Source organism: Felis catus, chromosome D2 (genome assembly GCF_018350175.1).
Source record: "Felis catus isolate Fca126 chromosome D2, F.catus_Fca126_mat1.0, whole genome shotgun sequence".
Classification (NCBI taxonomy): Eukaryota; Metazoa; Chordata; class Mammalia; order Carnivora; family Felidae; genus Felis; species Felis catus.
This window is the reverse complement of record NC_058378.1, coordinates 40,747,051-40,765,765: the sequence shown is the minus strand read 5'-3', so window position 1 is coordinate 40,765,765 and position 18,715 is coordinate 40,747,051. Positions and strand designations below refer to the sequence as shown.

General features: G+C 38.3%; 1 long non-coding RNA gene across 1 annotated transcript in view; it reads left to right on the top strand.

The window, feature by feature from the left end:
• The first annotated feature begins 12,992 nt into the window (after window positions 1–12,992).
• The window catches only part of LOC111556949, a 28,612-nt gene continuing 22,889 nt past the window's right edge, over window positions 12,993–18,715 (top strand). The window contains exons 1-2 of the long non-coding RNA XR_002736645.2: window positions 12,993–13,093; window positions 17,956–18,005. This is a non-coding gene — a long non-coding RNA (uncharacterized LOC111556949). The remainder of the gene's footprint in view (window positions 13,094–17,955; window positions 18,006–18,715) is intronic.

The following is an 18,715-nucleotide window of genomic DNA, read 5'->3' as shown; positions in this document are numbered from 1 at the left end:
GCTTTTGGGAAGTATGAAGAACTCAGAGCTGGGAAATGCCTCTTTGAGGAGCACGGAGGCTATGTCAGAGAAGTTCCATATAAGTCATTTGTTGTAGTCCTTGCAGTCAACTGATGAAGTGCCCACTTGTCTACTGACATTAGAGGTCTCATTATGAAGCAGCCACCACATGTGCCTTCACAGTTTAGTACCTGTATCAGCTGCTCTGGGAAGCCCCAGTTGTTGGTACATTTGATTAAGTTGCTGGCTGAAGGCCCTCCCTCACCTCAACTCCTGTTGTTTGAGTTAGGGACATCAGCTGACTTCCTCTGGCTAATGAGTCTTTTTATTCTGTGTTTGATAAACTTTTCCTTTGTATGTAATGGTAAGTTAGCCTCTCCTTTGGTGGTCTTCGGCTATCACTAATTTCAGCATTAATAATAATATAATAATAATCAACAAATAATTATCACTGAATTAATTACTATTATGGTTAACTGGACCAGCGGTCATATATTGTTCTTGGTAAGGGCTAAGCAGTGTGTTACCAAGAGCTTGATGAAGTAGATTGCAGGTATCCAGATTTTACAGATGAGGAAAAGTGAGATACTAAATAATCTCCTGCATTCACACTGCTACTAAATGACAGAGCATGGGTTATATTGAGGGCATTGTGGAACTAAAATACATGGATATATCCACTGGCATATTGATTTTTTTCTGGCTTACAAAGGAAAAACATTATCCTGAATTTTTACAAACTGTTGTCCATGTCAATGGGAAATTGGATGTGTTCAGTGAGTTAAACATGTTATGTAAGGGCAACAATTTGACTCTAAACTCTACCTTTCCCTTCTTACAATTTTGTCTCAAATACCATTCAGTGAGGCCGTCAAAGGCAGATCCTCTATTCAAGACACTGAGTCCCTTGAATACTGAGTGGTACATACCGGTAAGAACTTTATCACATTTTTGTCATCTCTGCCAGACCTAGCCCAGCATGTACCAGCCTGGACTTCCCAGCGTCATGCTCCATACCAGATGGTGAGTGAGATAAGAAATCAGCCAGCATCGGCCTCACACCATGGACCGGGGAGTGGACTGAGCCTTGGATATGCTTGTAATAACTACATGAGGGCCGCCCTTTTAAAATAAAGTCAGATTGTCCAGAGGCAAAGAAGGACTCTGCAGCCAGTCCATCATGCCTCCGTGTTTTTCTTAGTTCTTGCCATTTTCTGTTTCTGTGATAATGAATCTAAGATACTCTTTTTGTCTCTGACTTCCTGCATTCTTTAGTTCTCTCCTTGTCAAGAATCTTTATCACAAATAAACGATGTTGGTTCTTGGTGAAAAGTGTTCTTAGACAAAATATTTGCTAATAGATTAAATTTAAGTACATATGCAGAAAGAAAGTGCCTTGCCCAATTTTAATCTGTATATGATTTTTTAACCTCATCTATTCTTTGTCAGCATATCATTTCCGTTGTACTTTTTGATTACTAACTTTGCCTTGCTTGTGATTGGTACGAAGATGGTGCAGTATAAATCTAAACTGAATGACGTGCTCAAGGAAATGTCCTGGGACTTGATACATGGGACCATGTGATTGCCAAGTTCTGTGTATAGTCAGCCTATAAAATGTCTACAGTTTTGTCTTTACCTTTATATGTACCAACTTGCGACACAACATGTGCATTGTGTTCCTCTGATTTATTAGAATTACTTTTTTTACGGGGGGGGGAAGGAATCGCTCCTATCACCTCCAGATCAAGTGATAAAACTACCCCCCCACAAGACTTAGGAGCTTCCTGTTTGCCCTCCACCCCCGATCAGACAGCGTCATCCTTCAGAAATAATTACCTGCTGTACTTGTGCATATCCTTCTTGTACTTTTCATTATGTTATGACCCTGCACAATCACTTGGATGATCATAAAGAGGAAACTGAGAGTCAAAGCTGGAGAGGACATGTGTAAGTGTAAGTTTAAGTGGTTAAGTGTATAAAAGTGAAGTTTGGGAATTAGCCCTGGTGTCGCCTACTATCTGTGTGTTCTTAGGTAAGAAACTTCACTCTCTGAGCCCCATGGCACATAGAACTGGCATACTGAGAACAACTACTCAGGGTATTATGATAGAGCAAAGCAGATGAAAGTATAGCATACAGTAGTATATGACACATTGTAGAATTAGTACTGGTCCATCATCCTGTACCTTTTACTTGGATATCCACATGTATCTGAAAGCCAAAGGCATTTTGTGACTCATTTGGTAGAAATCTTGATATAAACATATGTGAAGATATTTATGGCCTTTATCACTCTTCGTGTGAATATACATATGTTATTCTGCAGAAATATTAATATATCTGAGGTTTATTACCTGAGGCACCCATGGGACCATAATGTCATATACGGTATACATGCCATGAGACGTCTCTAAAATCCACGAGCCTCCAATTCTGATTTGGTTTTGACAAGGAATGTTGACTAGTGTTAGCTCTCTACATAATTCTCATGGGTGAGGGGTAGGAGGGTACTGAAAAAAAAAAGAAAGTTAAGGGACAGGTCTGAAGAGGAAATTATGAGAAATAGATCAAGAACGAAGAAGAAAAGCCTTCTGAATGCTCAGAACTTGCTTGAATAGAACCTTTGCAGCACAGTTGTCAAGGGTATTGGAATGGCTTGAAAGGATGTGGGAAGGGAGCTCTTGACATGTGTGCTTGTGATCTCAGGCATTGCCTAACTATAACTGACGGAGATGTGAAGTCACTTGGATTTCATCTTTTGAAAGTGGTTGAGTCTGATTTTTATGTTACTCTAGGTCTAGTTAATGGTGAAATTCTAAGGCAAATGTCTACACTGAAGCAACAATATGCCTTTACGTTATATGTTGTCTCTTCTGAATAAAAGTAAATCACCTTTTCTGAATATTAATAATTTTGTATTGGTGTTGCTTTCTTTATTCTAGGCTTCTGGAGGTTTCTATGTCTGTGTATAAGTTGTTAAATAATCCTGGTAGTATTACTAGGGAGAGTTATTCCAGATAATTTTTGTAATCTCAGCAATTGAGTGTTTCATTTAACTCCTGGGAACACATAGGAGAAATGAGATGCCAAACAGATTCATGTAAATATTTGTAATTTTATTTAGTGATGATTCACTGAGGGCACTAGAAGAAGGATCTGGTTTATACTGTGCTGCTAGCCTATGGACCAACCATTTAAGAGGCTAGGAATGAACTCTCCACATCACTGTTCTGCCAGAAGTTCTTAGAGATGTTGCTTCCCCAAATTCTCTTTTGGGGACTAAACTGGTCCACTTATGGCTCCCTGGAATGCTCAAAAGACAATGAAAATTTGAAAATAATTACACAAATAGAAAATAGGAAGCTGAGAGAATGGTAGAACTGAAGGATTGGGGCTGGATATAAAGGCCTCAGACATTTGATGGTTAATAAATGGCATCTGGATATTGAGTGGATCTCTTCCAGGACCACAGGGTGTTTTCTTCTCTTTGGATATGCCCTACAAACTCTCATCTCCCACCTTCTTGAACTCTATCAACAGCAGGGAGCTTACCAACTCATGGCAGCCTTATCCGAATTGGAACAGTTCTGACTGGCTACTGAACAGTCTTTCTCTATATAAAGATAGAATAAACATACCTGTAAATTTCCGGATTTTATCTTAGTTTGTTGTCTGAGGACATGTGTTAGGCTTTGTTTATATTGTGATTTTCTGTGAAGTTGCTTTCCTCAGACAGGCAGCAACTGTAATTTTTAAGAACGGTGGCATGAACATCATATAAACCTATTTTACCACTTCTTGGCATTACCACCTTCAGCAACCCACTTAAGTACTCTCAGCCTGAACAGTAATAATGCTAATCTTACGGAGCCATGTGAATATTACATGAAATAATGCACACAAAACGTATCGAGTACATAATGTAGATGAAGGACCTGGAATGTAGTAATCAATATCTGAGAGTTCTTCATAGTGTGATCACATAAGCACTCTATCCCCTTTCTTCATAAAGTCTCTTCTACAGGAAGATACATCCTCCTACAATGGTAAGAAATGCTGCTTCTCTTAAACATTTTTTTTTTTCATCTCACCCCTGCAGGGAGACTTCTTGTATGGACTTAGGCTTCTAGAATACAGTTGCTGGCTGTTAATTCGATGGGTCCAGTTAGAAGACTAGAAAGCAGCAGAAACACTTATGTATAAAGGCAAAATTAGCATGTGTCCAGAACTTGCGGCATACAGAACAAGACCTCGGGGCGCCTGGGCAGCGCAGTTGATTAAGCGTCCGACTTCAGCCAGGTCACGATCTCGCGGTCCGTGAGTTCGAGCCCCGTGTCGGGCTCTGGGCTGGTGGCTCGGAGCCTGGAGTCTGTTTCCGATTCTGTGTCTCCCTCTCTCTCTGCCCCTCGCCCGTTCATGCTCTGTCTCTCTCTGTCCCAAAAATAAACATTAAAAAAAAATTTAAAAAAAAAAAGAACAAGACCTGTATTTTTTTTTTTTATTTCGCGTATAAGGAAAATAAGGGAGCTTGATTTCCTTAGCTAAAGAAATCTAGACCCATGCAGGAACATATTAACAGTCTTAGATCATTTAACAATGGGGACCTGAAAGAGTCTGAAAAGAAAACTAAACTAAAATCTTCAAGTCAATAGCCTGCAGGACCTTGTGATACTGTTTAGGGCAGGCTGCTTAAAGGTCGTGATCGCTGTAGAGGAACACACATCAACCGTGCATGGAATTTCACAGTAGGTATGTCCTCATTGCCATCAACACAATGGAAAGTTGTTTTATGTCATTTGCTACTCTTGAAGGATTTCCAGGACAGAATGTCCAAAGTCCCTGGTCACATGGCAGAAAGAAACCAAATTTAGTGAACCAATGTTGCTAAAAATCGATACCAATCTGGGGCACCCGGGTGGCTCAGTCGGTTAAGCGTCCGACTTCGGCTCAGGTCGTGATCTCACAGTCCGTGGGGTTGAGCCCCGCATCGGGCTCTGTGCTGACAGCTCAGAGCCTGGAGCCTGCTTCAAATTCTGTGTCTCCCTTTCTCTCTCCCCTTTCCCGCTTGTGCTCTGTCTCTGTCTCTCTCTCTCTCAAAAATAAATGAACATTAAAAAAAAAATGATACCAATCCTATGTGCCACTGGTCCAGTAATCATCAGTTTACAAAGTACATCACTGGTTAAGGTCTAATTTCCTCTATTTGTCTCTAAACTCATGTTCATAACCAAAACTGTTAGATTAGATGATGTGGGAGTGGGGGAGGAAGAAGAGTCATGTGAGTGTGACTGGGGACCTGAATCTTTACAACTAGGGTAATAAAATTTTTGTACCACACAGGCACATTCCCCTTCAGTGAATTCCATTGGATAAAGACTTTTTATCTGAATTTCACTTTTATTCACTAAGTATATTCTTTGCAACAATCCCGTAAAATATTTTATTCCCGTTTTAGAGAGGAGAAAATTGAGTTGGTTCAGAGGGTTTTCAGTGATTTGTCAAAAGGACACATTGGGTAGGCTAGACCTGGATTTCAGATCTCAGTACTCTCTTATTGCTGAGTCTTAAAGTTTGGTTTCTCTTTCATTATTATATATTTCCACTTCTGTTATATCACTGTGTTGCTCAGATGCGAGAATTATTAATACATATATTTATATAGTGCTTCTCTGGTGGTATAGAGAACATAACAGATTCTTAATTCCTACTACTTCCTTTTATGGGAGGGTGGTTTTAGAGATTAAACAACAGACATGTATTTTAGACACTCAGTCTTATGTCCAGGTATTGTATAACAAAAGAATTTGCCTGATCTTTATCTGTAGTTCCTGGGAGGGGTACCCTAACCTTGGAATTGCTTGTTTGAAGGGAGTGTCTTTGTTATTCATGGTGGACCCCTCAGACCACATCTGATTTTGTGCTAACAAAATGATCCAGGATGGGGCCTGATTCTGCCCGAAAATCTAAATGATTAGAGGTTTGGATCTTTGAACTTTTTTTTTTTTATGAGGAGCTTTGAGCCCCGTGATGTCAGCCAAACTCCAGAGAGGGGAAAGGGCTAGAGACAGTTCAATCTCATGGCCAGTGATTCGGTCAATGATGCCTACATAATGAATGCACCCCCACTTTCCCCCCTTCCCCCCAAAGAAACACCAGACAGCTAGGCTTGGGTGAGGTTCCTAGCTGGTAATAGACTTCAACGTGCTGGGCAGGTGACGTGACTCCACAGTGAGTAGACAGAGAAGTTTTCATTGGGACTTCCCCAGACCTTGCCCTTTGCATCTCTCCTTTTGGAGAGTCCTCATTTGTATCCTTCCTTCTGTAGTCAAACTGTGATTGTAAATATAGTCGACATTTGGACAACACATGTTTGAATTGTGCAGGGCCCGCTTAAATGTGGATTTAAAAAATACACTACAATATTTTACAATACTATAAATGTATTTTCTCGTCCTTAAGTTTTCTTAAAAGTTTCTTTTCTCTAGCTTACTTTATTGTAAGGATACAGTATATAACGCATATAACACACAACCTGTGTGTTAAGTGACTGTTTATGTTATTGATGAGGCTTCAGTCAACCGTAGACTGTTAGTAGTTAACTTTTGACAAAAGTTAAATGTGGATTTTGTACTGTGTGAGGGGTCAGTGCCCCTAATGCTCACATTATTCAAAGGCCAACTGGGTAGCATTTTATGAGTCCTGTGAGTCATTCTAACAAATCAGCAAAACAGTGACGATGGGAACACCCAAATTTGTAGCCAGTTGGCCAGAAGTAGGACTAGTCAGGGAACCCTCAAGCTTGTGTGTTGTGTCTGAAATTAGGGCAATTTTGTGGAGGACTGTAACTTTAATTTGTGAAGTTTGGTTGAACATTGAGCAGTTAGTGTCAGATTTGCATGCACCTAGGTACCATTTCCCCCTTTCTTTGTATTCTTTTTATTGAAGTATGGTTGACATACGATGTTACATTAGGTTCAAGTATACAACACAGTGACTGAACAATTCTATACATCGTGCTCTGCTCGCCTTGCTAAGTGTTACTATTTGTCACCATACGATGTTATTACACTGTTATTGACTATACGTGACTTTTCCCATTTTGAACTATGATGCTTTGATGGGAGCCTCAGGACCAGATACAACCACTGAATAGAAAATACTATAACACAAGCAAGACATGGCAGGCAATATGGCACTCAGCTCAAAATCACTGAATACCTTCCTTAGGCTGTAACAGTTGAAGCTGCTTTAAAATGAATTTAACAAGGGGCGCCTGGGTGGCGCAGTCGGTTAAGCGTCCGACTTCAGCCAGGTCACGATCTCGCGGTCCGTGAGTTCGAGCCCCGCATCAGGCTCTGGGCTGATGGTTCAGAGCCTGGAGCCTGTTTCAGATTCTGTGTCTCCCTCTCTCTCTGCCCCTTCCCCGTTCATGCTCTCTCTCTCTCTCTGTCCCAAAAATAAATAAAAGTTGAAAAAAAAAATTAAAATAAAAAAAATGAATTTAACAGAAGGAGAAGAAAGAAACAATAAACTCCTTACACAATGGGTTAGCTTACATGGAAACAGTCAATAAAAGCTGCTTTTCCATTGGAATAAGAATGTGACGTGGCTTGAGTTATGATCTAGATTTTGTAGGAAAAAAAAATAACCAAAAAAGAAAGACTTGAAGACCTCATCTTCATGAGGAAGTATCAGGTTCTTGATTATGCCAGACTGTTTTGTGTAAGTACCTAAGGGTGGTAGGTAAGAAAACTCCATCCCACAAAACTTTTATATATTTCAGAAAAGCACGGGCATGGATTTTTAGATACCAGTCTTAAGAAACATTTCTCCTTACTGTTTATTGGTTGTATGTATGATTTTTTATTTTTATTTATGTACTTATTTATTTATTTTTAAATTTTTTAACATTTATTATTTTTGAGAGCGAGAGGGAGAGACAGAGTGTGAGTGAGGGAGGGGCAGAGAGAGAGGGAGACACAGAATCCGAAGCAGGCTCCAGGCTCTGAGCTGTTAGCACACAGCCCGACGTGGGGCTCGAACCCACGGACCGCGAGATCATGACCTGAGATGAAGTAAGCCGCTTAACTGACTAAGCCATCCAGGCGCCCTAAGTATGTATGGTTTTTTAAATAATTTTTTTCCAAAATCATTTCTAAGACTTGTCACGAATTTAATACCTCAATGATTAAAATTTGTCGAAAAGGGACAATATGATTATTCTCTGGTATTAGGGACAATCATAATACAATACGACACTGATGATTGATGGAGATTAAGTTACGGTAGTAATATTGAGATCAATCAAAATTTCTTTCTGTACTAGGTAATTTTGTTGCCAGTTTTCTACCCATGTGGAGGCAGCATATCTAATAGAACAAGCATTCACGCTGATATTTCCTGGAGAAGGGTGAGAGACATATGGAGCAGAGTCATCCTGGTTACCAGAATCTGAAGCAGAGATCCTCCAACTACCTGCAAATGAACAGTGAGAAGGAAAGCTCTCCATCAACCTCAGCCTAGATCAGCCAATCCCCAGATGCTTAAGGTGATTGTTGTTCCCAGTCACTATTTGGGAGAAATTTATTACAGAGCAATTGCTGATTAACATGTATCTTCAACACTTGAAGCATGTTGTTTATTTCACCGAAATTTCAAGTTGCAGTAACTTCCATTGTAACTTAAATTGCAGTGGTTTTACATTACGTTCACTTCATGTATCTAAAATTTAAAACTACGTGTCATCCATTAAAGATTTATTTATTTATTCTCAGTTACTGAACACATGTCACAGGTCAAAGAGATAAATAAAAAATCAATTGCATACTATTTAGAAAATGAAAAAAATATAATTCTCCGTATCTTATGAAAAGTACTCAAAGATACGCAGAAAAAGATGTAGTTGTACATGCTGTTGATATTAACCAAGAAAGAGATACTATAAATACACACAAATAAGTATCAAAGTGAATAAAAATATGACAGAAAAAATTCACATCAAACTTTAATAGGACTTACTGCTATGGAGGCAGAGTAGTTGGATATGGGGTTGGTAGAAATGGGGAAGAAGATATAATTTGGTAATGTTTGAGTCGTTCTCAAATACAGTATTTTAGTTATTATAGTTTTTTTTAATTCTTTTTTTATATTTATTTATTTTGAGAGAAAGAGAAGGACAGAGGACAAGTGGGGAAGGAGCAGAGAGAGAGGGAGACACAGAATCTGAAGCAGGCTCCAGGCTCTGAGCTGTCAGCACAGAACCCGACGCGGGGCTCGAACTCACAAACCGTGAGATCCTGACCTGAGCTGAAGTCAGTCGCTTAACCTACTGAGCCACCCAGGCGCTCCATAGTTATTGTATGGCTTTAAAAAGAAGCCAAAATGTTAGGGTTTGTTATCTTTAGGCATTTTAACCATAATTATATGTATTTTTTTGTTTTTATGTGTTTTAGTTTGGGTTCTCCTGACAGCAGACCCTGAGAAAAATACTTGCAATCAGTGCTTTGGGGAAGTGAAACTAGGAGCCAGACTGAGGGCAGAGCAAGAAAAAGCTGATATAAAGACACCGCTGTGAGCAACAGGTGCTCTATTTCACTGCAGCCACCTGAAAAGTATTCAGAATGTCTTCCAGATGGATGGGAGACTGGAAGATATATCTACTACCTTCTTTGGTTGAGGCTTGACTGCAGGGGTATTAACTTCCCTATGTTCTAGGCCATGGTTAAACTAGAGCTAAGTGGATTATTCCAAGGTTGGAGAAGTTCTAGGGCCAAAATCAGAGAAACACACCTTGGATACTTTTGGAATGATGATAAAACAAGGTAAATCTGAGCTTGAATGGATCTGTCAAGGGCAGCTATGACTATAATCAGTGATGGTTCAAGGGGATGTGATCCAGCGCTCCATTACATTACAATGTTTCTTTTGTTTACTTGTTCTTTGTAAAGGGAAATAAAATTTATTCTAAAAACCTCTTGATAAAATACCCAGTTACAGGAAGGAAGGATTATTGGAAGTATTTTTAGTGTTTACATTCACAGCGCCATCCATTTAAATACCTTACTGCAAACTTGAGAACTGCCTCAAATATCTACCTATTTTATAAATTGATTGTAAGGTCATTAATTAAATACACTGACAGGGAAATATAGGCTTGGCAAGATACAATGCCTAATGATGGATCATTTTGAAAACCACTACTAAATACAAATGCTAAATCTAAAATGTTAAGAAAAACACGATTAGATCTTTTGTTGTTTGTGTTCTATTACTTTATTCAGAAATTCTTCACTGGTTGGAACTATTTTCATTTTTTGCTGTATAGCTCTCCAAATGGGAATGACCAACCCAGCAACCTATATTGTCCTTGATCTGAAAAAGAAAGTTGTAGGACAGAACATCTCTTCATGACCTCAGGACTCTTTTAGCACTGACTTTTTTCTGTTTCCCCATCTCCCAACAACCAGTCTTCATGTGCATTTTTTTTCATTTTTATCTTGATATAGTCATTTATATATCTACTTATTTATTCAACCAACCAATGTCTATTGAATTCTCCCTGTGTTCCCGGTACTCTAAGAGGTGAGGTTAAATGGTGACTAAGATAGACCTGGAAACACTCTTCACAGATCTCTAAGCTTTTAACAAGCGGAACAATCTTATGAATTATCTTTCTGATTTGACACGGAATTGTTTATCTAACATGCCACCTTGGCTCTTCTTGACTAAGAGTTCTTTTTGAGAAGACTTGGTTAACTCAGGTTGTCTTGAGGAAATAACCCTCTCTAATTGGGACAGTTATGGCCTTGGGATTTTTCTACTGCAGCAAAATAATTTAATTTTCCATGAGTTTCCATAACAGGGTGGGAATTTAACTTCACTAACTGTTGGAAATTGTAAAGTCATAGCTATATATTTACCCGAGTATCTTATAAATATTAACTCTAACAGTGAATCATCTTCTTTAACAGATGCCTCAGAAAATGGAGAATGATAAAGTATGTTTTTCATTCTAGCAAAGAACTTGTTTGAGGAACACACCGCATTGATTTTCTCTATGTTTGTATGGGCTCTACTGCTTACTCTACTAACTAATGTTGTTTCAACTTACATCAGAACTTATTAACTGTGGTGAATCATGCCAGGGTCTCCTTTGCCATATTTCTTTCAGGAAATGCCTTTCTTCAACTGGGCCTATCTTCAAAGGGCCAGTGGGGACACTTTCTCCAGATCCTAGACTGAATTTTTAAATGCATGTTTTCATCTTTATCTAGTGCCTTTTCAACAGCAGACTATCCCCCGTCTGCCTGCATTTGACTCCATGACTCCTTTCTTAAGTAGTAAGGTCTTTGATCTACATTTACTTCATGGCCCGAACAAGTCTTCTAAATGAACCTCTTGGGTTATGCTATTTACCCTACTTTTTCTTAAACTGTCTGAAATAGAAACTAATTTTCTTTAATGGTTCAGAAACATGTAAATCTCTTCGCTTGAAACTCAATCTTAACTGCAATAAAGGGTTTTGCCTTCAAATGCTGATAAATTTTAAACTTTTCACAAAATAAACCAGCGTGGTGTCAGCTTTACCTTACATTCTAATTATTTGTGTAAGAAACATAGACACAATGTTCACTACATTTTAATAGGCTACTGAATGCTATTTTCTTGGCTTGCATATGCTAAATAAGTAACCCACAATAGACATAATATCTGTATTCTTTAAGCTCTCTAAGAAGAAAATTGTAAAGGAATTTATAAAGAAAATAAAACAGCCCTAAGAATTACCTAAAATGTATAATTCACTGTTTGAAGGCTTGTTTTGGCTGTGAACGCTCTTAGTTGTCAGTTCTTCATTTAACATTTAATTTTCCCAACATTTAGTAAACCAGTCTTTAAATAAACATTTAAGTATTTATTGCTCTGGGTCACTGATTTAGGTGCTATGGTAAAAGTCGTGATCCCAGCCATCTAGGAACTTAAAAGATGGAAAGCAAGACAGTCTATATATCAGAAATTGAAATATGATATAATTATGGTGATTTCCAGTCACTCATTAATTAATTAATTTATTCATTGACTTTTTAATTCATTATTTGATTCTTTAATTTTCATTTTGGAATTTACACCATATAGCATATATTGCAATACAAAGACAGATAAGACTCAGTTTATAATACCAAGTAACTAAAATAGTCTATAGGGAAAGATAGACACAAACATTAAAAAATAGAGTAAGGTATTAAATATATTAATAGTAGAGACTGGTCTTATGGGAGAAAAGAGAAGGGGAACTTATCCTTGTATGGAAAAAAGTCAAGGAAAGTTTTCTCAGTGACACCTGAAGGAAGAGAAAGGAGAAGAACTTTCAAACCCTGAAGTACCACCTAAGCAAAGGCAGAGGCATAGAAATACAAGGAATGTGGAAAGAATTACAAGCATTTTTGTTTTTTAGAAAGTTATGCATAAAAGAGGGATTAGTGAATGAAGCTAGATGAAGCTGGCTCATGCAGGGGAGATAGATTGCTTTATAGACCATAAAATCCAACCTTAAAAATGAGGAACTATTGAAAGTTCTTAAGAGAGGAAGTGATGTCATCACGTTTTGTTTTAGAAAAGCCACCTTGGTGGCTAGTATATAGGAGGGAAGGTTTCTCCTGCAGAAGCATAGTCATTGGAGGAGGTTAAACCAAGTTCCAGCCAAGTCGAAACCAAGTTCAACTGGGTTGAAAAATATTGAGGAGGCAATTTTGTTCACCAGTTAGATGGTGCAAGTTATTGAATATGAAGAGTTAATGCTGGGTGGATGATGGCACCGCTGATGGAGATGGCAGCTGAATGAAGAGTAGCCAGTTGATGATGGGCAATTTCAGTCTGCGTAGGTTCCAAATTTGGCGTTCGGTGGAGACTTTCTGCAGGCAGTGGAATACATTAGCAGGTATGGAATTTGCAATCATGAAATCATAAAGGTGGATGGAATCACGTAGGGAAGGTATGTATAGAGAAAGAGCAGTGGGAATGGGGTCAGCCCTGGGGGAATCACCAATACCTAAAGAATGGGAGGAAGGAGGATTCTCGGAGGAGAAATAAAAAGGTTTGTGAGTGAGAAGGCTGTGGGTGAGAATGAGGAGGTGTCTATAAGATCAGGGAAGCCCAGGTCGCAGAGAATTTAATGATCTCATCCATTTCAGTTGCACCAATGGGTTCGGTTAGATAAAAGCTGATGAACAGCCATTTAGTGTTTCATTGGTGATCATGTTTCAATCAATTTCAGCAGCCTTCTGGAAACATGAGTCACATTTTGAAGGAAGCAGAAGAGACTAGGAAATGTGGAAGTGAAGACAGATAACAGATTGTGTTATTCTGAGAAGTTTGAGTTAAGGGAAGGGAGAATATAGTATTTAGAGAAAGAGGCAGATTTAAGGAAGAGTTGTTTTTCTGGATAAGAGAAGCACACAGTTGCTGACACACAGGTGAGCCAGCAGTAGAATGCATAATGAAGATACAAGCTTACGATGTCTGGTAAGATAGGAGGATATGAAGACACGCACAGCCCAAATGGACCTACCTCCTCTTCTAAAGGGAAAGCTGTATTGGGGGTATGTTTGGAGACTGACAGTAGGAACTGAGGAGGATCCTGCCTAGGCAGGTAGGCACTAGCACGGTGGCTATCTTTGGAGAACAGTGGGTCCACCGGCAACACCTTCACAGACAAAATACACTGCATGTGGGTCTTTAAGGAAGATAAGAATTAGCTTTTTTTTATTAATGCAACATATATCTATTGAGAATTTACAATGTGTTTGACATGGCTCATACCATGGATACATTTATGTGAGATCAAGGGCATCCCAGGAAAAGGATACAACAGGCATAAAGGAGCAGAGGAATGTCAAATCTTGGCCTATGATGGTGCCCTGAAATTGTCATAATCACTCAAGTGAAGAGTTAGGTGTTTCCTGCAGCTAGGACAGAGTAAGGTAACTGTAACTATAGATACTTATGTTTTAGTATGATGATTCTGACAGGAGCATAGGGAATGTATCGGAGGGGGTAAAAGTGGTGATAGACCCACTATCAAAAAGTGTATCACAATATCCATAAAGAAGAGGATGAAGATCTGAAGTAAGACAATAGCAACCAGGATACATCAATTTGACAAATATTTATTATAGGCCTATTTTTTAGGCATTGTGTTAATCATTTTAGAAAAGAATCAGATACATGTGTATGTAGAAACGTGTACATTTTTATGCATATGTATGTAAATAGGGAAAGCATTACAGTTATATTCACATTGTTAGATGTGTCTCTAGCTTTGCTGCCACAATAAATTAATTATGGTTTGTCTTCAGACTGAAGTTCTATTCCGTGCACCTTATCATTCTAGGTCCCGTAGCCAGGACACATAGAGGGGTTCCAATTGTCATCCTCCACATATGTACTAAATAACAGCCTTCCTTTGGTCTCAGATCCATTTCAGCTGTGCTTTTCTCCATATATCTCATCCCTCACCTCTCCTCTGCAGAAGCAAGAAAGGACAGAAGCATGAACACTGGCAGAATCTCATGATTCCCTTTGAAGCTCCTGCTTAGATGTGAAGAGTACCACATCTTTTCACATTCCATTGGCTGAGGTGGTCTTTCACATGGGTGTAGATATGAATTATACAGCAGTGACAATCAAAGCTTATAATTGCTGGTATGGCGTGGGTAATGTCTGACAGGAATGGATGCAGTGGAACGTGGTCATAGTGGCCCCTTGCTAGCATGTTATTACATTAGCTCCTGATGTGGATAAGATACTAGTGGATCCAGAGGAGAGGCTCAGAGAGCTAATGTGGTATGAGGTCTGGGAGACTGAAGAATGTGGATATTAACCAATCAGTAGAAAAGGATTCAGTATTTCAGCAATCATTTGAGCTACGTTGGTGTGTACTGGGTGACCATCAGCCTTGTAAATGTGTGTGTATCTGTGTATGTGTGTGTGTGTGTGTGTGTGTGTGTGTGTGTGTGTGAAGTATAAGTGTGTGTGTGTGTGCGTGTGTGCATATGTGAGGTATGTGTGTGTGTGTGTGTGTGTGTGTGTGTATGTGTGTGTGTGTGTGTAGGCAGGTTGAACATGGTGATAAGGAAAATAGGGTATTTTAGGATTATTCCTATTATTTCTGGCTTGACGTAGTAAGGTGATGCAGAATGGGAAAGACAACTCTGGATGAAAATAGGGGAAAGAGAGTAATTTAGCTTTGGTTACCTATTAAGTATATAGGAGCTAAAAAATTCAATTACAGGTCAGTCATGTCAGTCAGACCTCAGAGAAGGTTTCTTGCTGTAGACAAACTGCACATTGTATAATTGTCAGCATGTGGATTACTAAGACACAAAATGTAGAAGACGTTAAAAAAAAGATGGATATATTTGTAGAAATCAAAATATACAACTTAAGAATATCGAGCATTTAACAAACCTTATATAAAAGCCACACAACACTTGCAGAATGTAATTTACATGGCAGGCAAACATTGTATTATTTTAATATGTAGAGAACATACAACCTATAAACAAAATGTCACAAACCCAACGTAAAAAATAAGTTAAAATGAATATAAATGGCTTACAAACCAATAGGATGATTCCAACTCTCATAATTACATAATTAGGACTTTTAAAATATTTTACTTAACAACTGACAAGTGTAAAAATATTTCAATATAAGCAGTGCTGAAAGTGAGGGAGGAAATGCACACCCCTGCATGCTGCTTATAGAAGTGTTCATTGTTGTACCCTTTCTGGCAACCAGTTTGTTAATACGTGTAAAAATAAGTTAAAAGAAATCTATGAGCAGAGTGTGCTTTGATTTTTGCAGATAAATAGTTCACATACATGGACACATGTACAAATACATGCACATTTTCTGATAGACTATTCAAGAAAGTTTTTGGCATGCTGCCTCTGTGGAGAGAGACTCGGGTTACTCCTGAAGGTGGGAAGGCTCTTTTGCGCTGACATAAAGCATTGTGTTGTTTGAAGTTTGATCATTCGCTCACTCTAATTTTATCATTTTTTTAAAATAAAAAAAATGTATTTACATGTATTTAGTAATACATGTAAATATTTGGTAAAACAGTGTTTAGTAAACAGATGCTTAGACCAGAAATAATCATACAGCTTTATGAAAAAGCTTCAGAAATATCCCTCAAACATCAAGCAATTTTCAAAAACAACGTTTTCAATGGTTTTGTGAAAACAACTCAAAGGCAGATGAGCTTAACTTCTCTGTATTTTGAAAATTTAGAGAAAGAAAACACCTTGTAGTAAACCTTTTGGATTTTAGGAGTCATATGTACACTTTAAAGTGGAAAAAATAAAGTGATTAGTACCTTGGATTTCATTCAGTTTATAATGTACCTAAACCAACAGTAAATGTGGTGATTCTACACATTTCTGTATGCAGAGGCCACAATGGAATTATGTGTAAAACAAAGTAAAAAATTAGTCTGATTTTTCCGTCACAAAAACTTAATTTACTCTTTCCTCTTAGAGTATGTTTGCATAATAAGGGTTTCATTTTTTTCTAGGTGTATTTTTTATGGAATTGGCAGAAAAACAATAACTGTATCAGCTTTGAGATTTGCATGTCAATATTAAATGAGAAATAGGCATGTTTAATCAGAAATTTGAGGAAAAACAATCTATAAATGATCTGAATTTGGTTTTTGGCCTCTACTGACTGGGGCAAAAAAAGGAAAATTAAAATCTATCTCATACTTCTCAAGTCACTCTTCACAATGCAGTATAGCAGAAATTTGGCATAAAATTTCCTTTCTCTAGAAGGCCTCTTACTTTCTATTAAACAGTCTTATTCACCAAACAGGTTGTGTGCTGGGAAAAGAACGTTTCAAAATCCCGCCTACTCTCCATGATCCTCCTGTGCTTAATGCTTAGTCTTTCTGCAGGTTTCCCCAAACTCTGCAGATGATTGTCGGACCAGACTCATATTATTTTACCATATATGAGGTCAGATTATTCTTTTATCATACGTGATGCAAATCCATACCTGATTTCCTGGGAATGTCTGAATAGGTAAATTATTCTAAGCCAAATTAAGAGATGATATTGGCAAATTTTTAAAAGCAAAGCATTCAACCTTTAAAATTTCTTTTTTGATGTTTATTTATTTTTGAGATGGGGAGACACAAAGCATGAACGGGGGCGGGGGTGTCAGAGAGAGAGGGAGACGCAGAGTCTGAGGTGGGCTCCAGGCTCTGAACTGACAGCACAGAGCCTGACGCGGGGCTCGAACTCATGGACTGTGAGATCCTGACCTGAGCAGAGGTCGGACGCTTAACCGAATGAGCCACCCAGGCCCCCCAAAGCATTCAACCTTTAAAGCTGTAACACTTTTGCTTCTAGGCAGGTATGGTTATTTTGCTATTACATTGTTTCCTCAAGTTATTCTAGGCAAATTACCTAAATCTTGTTAGGACCACATGTGGCTCGTTTTCTGTGATCTTGTACCTATGTGTCAAACTGGAAGATCTATATAAAAATAATTAATAATAATCTAAAGTTATATACATATATATAACTTTATATATATAATATCATATATATTCATATATATTAAAATAATCTAAGGTTTTAGATTATTTAGATATTATTTCTTAGAAATTAAAACTCCATGCTAACAAATGTGTAGATTTTGAAATAAAATCTAAGCATAGTAAAGATATTATATATATTAAACTTGTTAAATTTGTTTCCAAGATACTTGTTCTCAATTTTCAGATGATGAAATTAAGAGAGTAAAGTAACTTGCCCAAGGATGCAAAGTTATTAAGAGACAGAAGTAAATATGATCTCTGAGCTGTCTTAATGGAAAACTCCAGTCTATTTTTAGCACCGTGCAATTCTCAGAAGAGCCCTGAATTTTGTCTTTTTCTCCTTACTTTTAAAGGTAGCTGCCCAGTGCTCACGAAGTATCTTCATCACTTGGAAAGAGACTGTGTAAGTACTTCCCCAAACACTTACAGTGGGTTCACAGTACACTGTATTGAAATCTTAGAAATTAGTGTCCTATAAATCTTAACAGATATCAGCCCTCTGCCTGTCTTGAGGCTACACCAGGCACATGGGCTTGTCTACTCATTGTCCTCCTCTTGAGCACCGTTGTAGCTACAAGGAGATGCTCTCGGGTACAAACTGTGGCCATGAGATGGAAACAAGTTGAATGACTGACAAGGAACTGTTTCCGACCCGGCTCCATAAAACACTGGCACTGAATAAAATTAATCTATTTTCTGAGCCTGTTGCTATCACGGTTGCCAAGGAAGTTCCTGCAATCTTCTGGCCTGGAAGAAAGGAGGAAACTGAAGCTATGGTTCTAATGTGAATCCTCAACCTTGGAGTGGTCCTGGAACAGTTTTTCCTTATTTATTCTTTTTAGCATGGAGCTTCCATAATCATTCCACCTGGGATGCTATACAGGTGAAATATCAATCTGGACTCAGGAGGTGGAGAAATGTTTACAATTAAAGCACTGTGTCGATTAGAAAATCTTGTTTTACATAAGCATGCCATCAAAGATGGGTTTCATTGGTCGGTATAATGGTATTCTGACTGCTTCCTACTCACCCCACTGGTGGAGGAATCTTGTGCCGTAAATAGTATAAGGAATTCAAATATATGATGCTGACACTGGACTGATGAGATTGGCA